This window comes from Arachis ipaensis, chromosome B05, assembly GCF_000816755.2.
Source record: "Arachis ipaensis cultivar K30076 chromosome B05, Araip1.1, whole genome shotgun sequence".
In the NCBI taxonomy this organism is placed as follows: Eukaryota; Viridiplantae; Streptophyta; class Magnoliopsida; order Fabales; family Fabaceae; genus Arachis; species Arachis ipaensis.
In genome coordinates, this window is record NC_029789.2 from 5,606,383 (window position 1) to 5,617,215 (window position 10,833).

A 10,833-nucleotide genomic window follows, 5' to 3' on the forward strand; every position below is an offset into this window, starting at 1 on the left:
TATCCATAAAAGATGAATTATATTTAACAAAAATCTTTAATTATTAATTTTTTATTAGTTTCGGTAAAGAATGAATTAAAATACCCAAACTACCTCTATTTTATTATCTTCCTCATTCCAACTCTTTCTTTATTTTTTTGACACCACCATTGTTAGCCACCTGAAGAAAAAAATTACATCATTCTAATTTTACTATTGTTTATGTCTTCTCCTTCACTACAACTATTTTCTGCATCTTCTTTTTGTTTTTTATTCTCAAAAGGAAAAGAAAAAAAAAAACAAATAAAAGATAAGTAAAACTTAAATTTAAAAAAAAAAGGGCAAGGTGAAGCTGACGACAATCTTCTCCTAGGTGGGTGGGTGGGTGTGTGTGTGTAAGAGAAATAATGGTGGAGCTTGAGGTGGCAAGAGCATGGATCCTGGTGGAACACCAAGTGTTGCTGTACCATTGGCTATAGATAAGGGATGTGGTTTGTTTGCCTTTGGTAGCTTAGATTGAAAATACAATTATAGCATGAACATTTTTAAATCTAGGTTCCAGTGTGAGAAAAATTTTAGTGTAGACTTATCAATCTTCATTCTAAGGACCTTGTAAGCAATGATTTCATATGGTTCAGCCGCAACCAAAAGATATTAATATCTTTTATCAAATGGTTGCACCCTCTGCTCATAAGAAGATATAAATTGATGATTTGGCTTTGTTAGGTCTTCAATCTTAGGATATTCAATCTGAGAAAAGTAGATATTTTGTTTTGTCTCTGGATCATATTGCTTTGTCACTCGATATCCAGGCCGACCAATCTTGACTGTTTTGCGAACGAAAACTCTGCGCTTGTGAGATTGGGTTTGAGTTGGAGCATCTTTAACTTCACGAGCAGCACGCTTCGCTAAATTGGTTTCATGTCGTTTTTCCTGTGTATGAGCTAAATTGGTTTGATGTGGTTCAATGTCGGCGGTAGTGGTGGCGGTTCGTGTGTGTGTATGTGAAGCCGCTGTTGTAATTCAATGTTGGCGGCAGTGGTAAGGGTTTGAGCTGCATTTTCGGCCTCTTCAATGTCAGTGGCGGTGTGTGTGTATGTGTACGGCTGTGGTTCCAGCCACCGCTACTGTGGTTCAATGTCGGTAGTCGTGGTGGTGGTTCGTCTGTATGTAAACTTGTTTTTGAGGGTGGTTAACAATGTAGGAATGGCAATAGGTATTCGACCCGCAGGTATTGACAAATATAAACTGGAAGATGTAGGACTCATGAATAGGAGTGACAATTTTTTTTCGAGGGAATAAATATCCGTAGAGATTAATCCATTGAGAGACAAATTTGGGGGCATTTTCTTTCCGTTCTCGCGGGGAATGAACATATGTTTAGAAAAAATGGACAAAAATATATATAAATTTTTATACGGTAGATAGAAAAAGGAAAGGAAGAGAATGAAAATTTTAAAACTTAGTAAATTTTTTTTATTCAAATTTAATAAATTTAATAATTTATCATTTAGTTTCTATTGTGTCATCAAAAAAATTACTCATACAATGCACAAAGTCATTTGGTAATCACTATCTAAGGGCGGAAGGGTAGAAATGATAACAAAACTTAATATTAGTATGTATAAACGACTCATTAAAAAATTAAAATATATATCTATCCACCATATAAAAATTCATGTATAATTTTGTCCAATCTTTCATTGTTTAATAAACGAGACGGGAATAGAGGTATGGATACCCTTTTAATTGTTTTTAGTTTTTGCATCAAAGCTCCATTTATAAAATTGTGCGAAAGTAATTGTTTTTATTTTTTTATTTTTATATTTGCATTTAAATTAAGTTTGGTGTTGCCGTCTTGGACATACTCTAACACTATCATGCTGGTATTTAAATTTACTTAACCTCTTAAATTAAGACCAAGCCAACCTAACTATCAATATTTAACAAGAAAGTTAAAAACACAAAAGAAAAAAAATTTGATAAAAAGAATATTTTATTATAGAAGTGTTTGTTACAAATAACTCATACACACCAATTCAAAACTCTTATCCCTTATTTATAGTCATTTACTTTTTTAATAGACGGTTAGGATTAAATCTAATCAATAACCTAAATTAATTAAGTATTCAAAACTTTTATTACAAATATCTTACCTACTATATTTATCTAAATATTTTTAAATTATTTTAAACCACACTTTATACTTCTATATATATCCATACTCTTCTAAAATTCTCTATAACATTTTACAATCTTATAAAACTTTTTAGGATTTTTTAAAATCTTCCAAGACATTTTAAAATATTGTCGAATTATTCATAGTATTTTTAAAATTCTAAAATACCGTACAAATATCATTAAATATAATATTCTAAAATTTACTGTGAATTAAACTTAGAATCTTTTATTTTTTTGGATTGATACTATATTATTATAAAATTGTAAACAAAAACAAGTTAAAAGAAATGAATGATAAATAATATTATTTTAGAATTAATTTTAAAAAACTAAAATATCCTTTAAAATTAAGATTATTTTAATTTAAATTAGAATATTTGTATCCTTAACGTTTAAATCGTCCTATTTGTATCCCTAACGTTTGTAAAAGTGATTCAATGTTATCCTGTCGTCAATTACACATCATGAACGCTTTAGTTTGAGTTTTAAAAATTTCTTTTTGAAGTTAGAATACAAATGTTTGGGATAGAATTGATGATCTACTCCGAAAAATAGCTCATCAAATGTTGAAACTAATTCCTACAACATTTAGACAATTCACTTTTCTAGGGACATAATTGAATCTAAACGCAAATAGTGGGTATAATATTAAAATCGAACACATCCAAGTGAGACCTAATTCAGAATGAATACATCCAAGTGAGAATAATTGAAAAATATAATCTGATTTGTTAGTATAATTGATAGTAGGATAATATTGAATCACTTTTATAAACGTTAAGGATACAAATAGGACGATTTAAACGTTAGGGACACAAATAAGACTTACCCCAAACGTTCACTACAAGAGAAGCGCTCCTTAGCAGCGGCCAATTTCTAGCGTCTCCCCAAACCGCTGCAGGTTGATGGAGGAGCTGCGGTTTTGTGCCTCAAACGCAGCAAATCACATAAAGATCAGAGTGACAAAACAACCAAGAATTGGAGGAAGCCAGATCCAATTTCCCACGTTTACGCGCGAACCCAAAAGGGGGCAAAGGCGCTAATCACCAGGTCCAAGACTCACTCCCGCGGTATACATTCCTTCCATCAGCTGCAGCCGTCACATCGTTCTGGGTCACAGATCTGCTGAAGCTGCTGCATATCTCCTGCATGCGAAAGGAGGGTGGATACGCACGTCCGTTGTTCGTTCCTCCGCCGTGCACGTCCCGGTGTCCTCGCGAGGCTTCCTGACCGCCCCGGTGTCGTCATCCTCAACCTTCCCCCCATACCCTGTTGTGCGCCGCTTGACCGCACCCTCTCCTCGCTTTCAGGTCCGCTCTCTCCCCCTTTTCTTGCTCTTCCAATTTCATGTGTTGGCCTGGTACCTTTGTTTGAATTGAATAATTTTTATTGTTGATCGGATCTGTCTGTACCAAATTTGTTTACCCATCAGTTCCCAATTTGGTCCCTAATCTGGTTCGAACCTTAGTCTCAATTCGGTCCCTAATCTATTCCCAATTTAATTGTTCCCAATTCTTTGCTGGAAATATATGGATGATAATGGCTGCAATGTGAGGATAGATGTTAGGCTAGCTGTATAGTTTGATTTGCTACTCAAAACCACCCAAAGCCATGTGATTAGTACCAATTATCCAAGAACACTCACAGGTTTTTCTTCTGTGGTATGTCAATGGAGCAGGAAACCAAGTAAAAAATTTTTACTAGGAAAGATACAAGCAAAAATAAAACAGAATAGAATAGTTATAAAATAGAGTTCGGTGTTCTCTTTTTTTCCCCTGCTGATTGTGTTTTCCGTCACATGAAACTGTTAGATACAACCATGATTGGGTTGAAAGAATTCTTAAAATGCATCAGATTTACAATGAGTTATATCTAAATATTATCTAATATCTAAGATCATGTGTGCTCTTTGTTAATATTTGTAGCAAAATTTCACCATGGCTAAGTTCATGTATGTAAGTGTGCTTTTATTTTAAATAGTGTGACTCTGAATTGTGTCCACATAAGTATAATTTTGGCTATGAATTGCGTATTTTTTGCTGCTATTTTTATCTTAACATATAACATTATTTAAATCACTATAATCTCTTTGGTTATGGAACAGATCATCAGCTATGTCCATAATTGATGATTATCTTGCACTTTTAAAAGCTTAGGATTGCTTGCATAATTGTCAAGGATGATGTGTGAATATAAGATCCTTTTTTCTTGTCCATTTCACTACTTACATTTCCCTTCCTCAGGTCTCAGTATATAAGAATGCTAAATGCTGTTTCATATAAATGAAAATGTAAGGAAATAAAACTTATGTATGTTTAGACGTTCTTGATAATAATAGGAAAGTTACATTTATGACAATTTTGTCAACTCCAAAGTACAAAATGAATGAAAATAATAACCAATGAACATTGAAAACTCATAAGGTACTGATTAACCTTTTATACTCTTCCAACCCTTTCCACATTTTAAAGTAACTGCATCATTCAGGGTGATTCCTTCCACTACCAGAGTAGCCTCTTTAGAATCCTTGTTAGCTACAAAATTCACCAAAATAATAATGATTTTTACCTTAAATAATAATAAAGATTAAATATCCTTAAAAATATAAAAGAAAAATGATAAACTTGCATGACTTATAATACCTGCATTATAAGCTTTTTAGCCAACTATCTAAATCCTCATCATCGGCATCCTCTGTTTTCATAGATACTAAGAACAAAATTAAATTTCATAGAGAATATAAAGGTTAAGATGCTTTGTTTCTCATAGAGCCATCGAATTAAACTTTTACAAAAACCTGTAACAAGAATAGTTATGTAATAAAAGAAAAACCTTCAAATAAAAATGCGTTAAGTCATTAACCATAACAGTGCAGGAATACTATTCAACTAAAAGAATACAATTTAACTTACACACATGTTTAGTTCTAAAAGCCTTGCTCATACCTTTGTAAGTAACAAACACTAACCAACTTTTCAACCATCAATTTTATTTATTTTTTATATAAAATAATAATTGGAATTTCATGTTTCCTGGAATACTTAAAAGAATATTATGTTTAATAATTAAGTTGTATGCATGTGTCTTGCAGTGTTATTTTATTGTTAATTGATTGATAAAATACGCTTTGGAAGTTTTGAACTATATGGTGATAAGATTCTATTGAGTTTGCATTCTTATAATGTCATGCCTTTTGTATCTTGTGTCTTTTTTTTGTTTTGATTAAAAGGAAATAGTTAACATAAAATGTGAAATTACAAGAAGTGTGGGATAAAAGGAGATTGAAAGAGGTAGATTACCCTGATTTTGTTATTGAAATGTATCCGTGGGCGGTGCATCCTTTAGTTTGTCACTTACACTGTATATATAATTCTTTTATCTTTGATAGAAATTGAAAATGGGACAGAAAACATTTGTTATCGTTTCTCTGAGCTATTAAAAAAGGACCCAACAACCATTTCGTATGCTGCTTGTTCTAATATTGTTTTGTTAAAGAATATGTTACATTGAGCTTCTGCTACATGTGTTTCAAAATTTACTTTTAGCAACTAAATGTTGTTTTCAAAAAGTATGATATTTTAACTAGTGTTTTCTATATATTAAAAAAGAGGCACTACCGAATCAGTTAGCTAAACGATGATTTTTTTTCTCGACCTTTTAAGAGAATTTTGGCCTGGGTTATTCAGTTGAAACTATTGGCTTACTTGTATATGCATATTGGCCATTTCTTTCATTTAAAAGGGGAATAGGGAATACATGTCAATAAACCTCATTAATTAATGATGCAGATTTTCTTGAGCAAAATATACCCAAAAAGAAAAAGTTATCAAGTTTGGTAATGCTTAATTTCTCTAAAACTTGGTAGATATTCCTGGTTTAGTGTGTCTTACTTCTAGCTTATTGTTGCTAGCGTGGGTGCATGTATTTGAGCGCCTAGCCGAGCAGCTGGGTCTGTAGCATGGGCATTCTACCATGTTGGCAGGGTCAATTTAACATCTATTAGTCATTTTTTATTTATTTAACTGTAAAATTATTAAAATTTCTTTTTCTTATAATTGATTGTTTAGTTCTTCGATGCTTTTGTCTCAAGTATGATTTTAACTCTAACTATAATGCATTTCTTCTTTTTCTTTTTTTTTATAAGGTTTCATTTTTCATTTCTATTTTTTGGCTTTGGGACCATCATTTCTTTATTCCAGTAATTTTTTACTAAAGTGCAGAATTTTCCAATGAGTAAGCAACTTTCAATAAATTATCTTGTGTGATGAGTATTGTTCTGAAGGATATTATCTGTGTTTTGTGTTTTTTATTTTAAGAGTTATTGTCAGCATCTATTTTATACTCTGGTTTTTTTTTTTTTTGAATTTTCGGTGTTCTATTATATCATTGAAGTAGACATTGATAAGAGTTGGATTTCAAAGCCACGAATTAGTCCAGAGTATAGGGACGGTTTGAACAGATTCTTAGATTTTGCATTTGCCAATGCATCATCCGATGGGATGATACATTGTCCATGTTCGAAATGTGGGTTCCGCCTTCTCCAAACTAGGGAGGATGCATATGATCATTTGATAATAAAACCTTTCCCCTCTACTTATACATTTTGGGTACATCACGGGGAGAGACGCATGGCAGAGAGCTCTATGGAAGGACAAAAAATGGAATCAGATAGAAACCTAAAAGACCCAATGCTTGACATGGTTCAGAAGGCGTTCAACTTCCCAGGACTTCATGGCGACGAAGACGATTCAATGAATGAACACGCTGGCGGGGATCGGGAGGAGTTGCCATACTTATCAAATGAAAGTAGTCGCGAGGTCCGCAACTTGCATGACCTGCTCGAAGATGGATCGCAGGAGCTATACCCAGGATGTTCAAGGTTCTCTAAGCTGTCTTTCTTGGTGAGGCTCTATCATATAAAATCCATGTGCGGAGTGAGCAACAAGGCCTTCGGAATGATACTGGAGTTGCTAGCGGATGCCTTTGAGCATGCAAGGATTCCGAGCAATATGCACGATGCCAAGAGGATCATAAGGAAGCTCAGTATCACATACAAAAAGATAGACGCATGTCCAAATGACTGCATGCTATACCAGCGCAGCGACGAAGACTTGTCTAAATGCAAGCGATGTGGGACATCAAGATGGAAGCAAAAGACTAATAAGAACTCCAGAGTGAGGATCAACAGGGTTGTTAAGAAGAACGGAAAATCGCAAGCGGCGAAGACTCTTCGCTACTTCCCCATTATTCCACGATTGCAGCGGCTCTACATGTCTAGTAAGACAGCCGCTGACATGTTGTAGCATAAGAGCGGGCATAGCTCTGACGGTATTTACCGGCATCCATGGGACGGCGACGCATGGAAGGCATTTGACAAAACTTATTCCGACTTCTCCAGCGATCCGCGTAGTGTTCTCCTAGCCTTGGCTAGCGATGGCTTTAACCCTTATGGAAATATGAGCTCGAAGTACTCAATTTGGCCAGTGGTTCTTATTCCGTACAACCTGCCCCCTTGGATTTGCATGAAAGCCACCTCTTTCATCCTCTCCATGATTATCCCTGGGCCTAAAATACCTGGAAATGATATATATGTCTACTTACAGCCCTTGATCGATGAGTTGAAGCTGTTGTGGGTTGGTGTTGAAACGTACGATGCTTACACAAAATAAACTTTCAGGATGTATGCTGCATTAATGTGGACAATCATTGATTTTCCTGGTTTAGACAACTTGTCCTGGTGGAACACGTACGGTGGGAGAGCTTGTCCTGCATGCAATTTGGATGCTGGACTAACCGGCTCACACACAGTCAGAAATGGTGTTTCATGGGCCATCGTCATTTTCTGAATCCTGTCCATAGATATAGAAAGGACTGGGATAGATTTGATGGAAAGATAGAGGTCCACCTGTCAAACTCTCTGGTGGAGGCATTGCGAGACAACTACAGGACGTGCATGTCCACCTTGGCAAGGTGCAATCGGTTACTGGAAAAAGGACATGCGGACAGCAAACCGCTGTACTTGATGAGTCCCCTTGGAAGAAGAGAAGTATATTCTTCGAGCGACCATACTGGGAAAACAATGGATTGCGTCATAATCTTGATGTGATGCACATAGAGAAGAATGTGTGCGACAACATAGTATTCACATCATGAACGAGAAAGGTAAATCTAAAGACCACCTTAAGGCAAGAAAAGACCTCCAATTGATGGGAATCAAGCATGATCTATGGCCACGGGAAGATGGAAAGTACCCATCCACCATCTTTACTATGACATTGCCACAGAAGGATGTCTTTTTAAGGACTATTAAGAATGTGGTCTTTCCAAATGGAAACTCTAGCAACATTTTCCGCTGTGTTGACTTACGACAGTGCAAGATGTCGGGCTTGAAAAGCCACGACTGTCACATTCTGATGGAGCATATCCTGCCAATTGCATTAAGAAATGCTTTGCCTACCCCAGTGTCCTCTTTCTTGGCGGATTTATTGTCCTTTTTTCGTAGAATATGCAGTAAATCCATTGATCCTCAACAACTTCCTCTCCTTCAGGATCATGTGGTCCATACTCTGTGCCGCATGGAGATGAATTTTCCCCCATCTTTCTTCACCGTCATGGTGCACTTGACGGTACATCTGGTCGAGGAAGTGCGACTCGGTGGCCCAGTTCAATATCGGTGGATGTACCCAATTGAAAGGTACCTATGTCGTCTCAAGCAGTTCGTACGTAATTGATCACAATTGGAGGGCTCTATCGCAGAGGGATACTTATCGGAGGAGATTCTCGTGTTCTGCTCAAATGAAGTTGCTTCATAGCCTCTCTCACACTTAAATGAAGTTGCTTGATTGTCCCATCAGACTCTGTTTATCATAGTTAGTCTGTGTGAGTAACCACTGTGGCCAAGATGCAATGAAATCATAAAGAAATTACTCATAAAAAAATACGTGGGATAAATTATTGTATACCAATTGTTTTAACATCCCAAAATTCGGTGGTCTTGCGTCTCTTGCGCTTCAGAGCCTCTGATGCAGCAAATATGTTGTCAACATGTTGCTCAAAAGAATCTACCTCATCTGCCTCTGGGTCTAAGTCTTCATCAGGCGGTTCCGAGTGTTGAGCACCATTCGTGGGAGGCTGTGGAGCAGGCGGTGGTTCGGTACGGGGTGGTCGAAAGGGGCGTAAAGATGAGGTCGGGGCGGCACCAGTACCACCAGAGGGGGGAATTAGGCCATCTACTTGGGACACGGATGAAGCCGCAGCAGATCCTGTTTGCATTTGCTGACATAACGAGTCTACCTTTGATTTCTTCGTGAAACGACCTATCCTAGGCATCTTAATAAACTTGGTACCACTAACAGTATCACTTAATACTATTATCAAAATGTAAACAATAAACAAAAATTCAAACAGCATTAAATATAACCAAATATTTAGACACGTATATCAATAATATATATATATATGTTATAGCTCGTAAAAGAAATAGCAATAGACTTAAAATGAGTTAATTGGAAGCAACGTGCCTTTTCAATATCTTTGTCATGCATATAATTTTCTCATAAACCAAACAGGTGCAATATAAATTAATAATAATGCATGCGGTTCAAATAAGGAATTTTATATACTCGGACATATGTAAAACATATAGAACAGCACATGATAAAATTATCATAAGCAACTTTATATTTCTTTTCACATTTGAATGTACATTCAAATGCATGAATTACTACTTGGTTGCATAAGCACTATAAACCCATTACCCGAAATCAAATCAAGTAAAAACAATTTTAAGTACTCTGTGTAAGTCATGAACGCTGACTTCTATAATTGACCAAGAAATCTTATTCTGAAATAAACTAAAAACATATCGTGCTTATTCTTTCAATTATTTAAAATACTCACTATTAATTTTTTATCCTTGTGCATTATTTCATAACCTGAGATACGAATGTATAAATAAACTCCTCTCCTTAACCTATATTCATATATCTTATCAGTTTATAATTATCTTTTTTCTACCTACATTAAAGTGAAAATTTAGATATGAATTGACTTTGTAAATATTTTGAGAAAAAGGAGAATGGTTTTTACTTTTTTTGCCCTTTTCATAGTTAAAGTCAACATAAAACCAACTAAAATAACGAGGATAAAGATTTGTAAATTCAAAATTCTGGATAATGGAAAGCCATAGACAAATTTCCTAGCTCAGTTACAGCCATCATAGTTAAAGCTATGAACTGACTAAAGAAGTAGGAGAGAAACAGGACAACGATAAACAACAATTCCCAGCAGAAATTATTATATAAATATACTGCTAAATTATAAATTACAGTTAATACAATTTTCATCAACATACAACAGTTGTGGATATTATAATAAGATAACCTTCTTGCTAATGATAATCAAATAGCTAGTAAGTTGCAAATCACAAAAAACACCACTAAATGCGGCAAAGCAAAGTTAATTCTCAAATTATTGGAATACCAGATATGTTAAACACGTGCAGTATGGCAACAATACTTTCTTGAAGAATATTTTTTTAATTATTATTTTCAAAATTAAATCATGAGAAAGAAAGGGAGGAACTTGATCATGGAGACACAATTTAAATTCCATAAATAAGGGTTAATAAACATGCAATTCTCAATGGGCAAATTAGCAACCACACAAGATCAA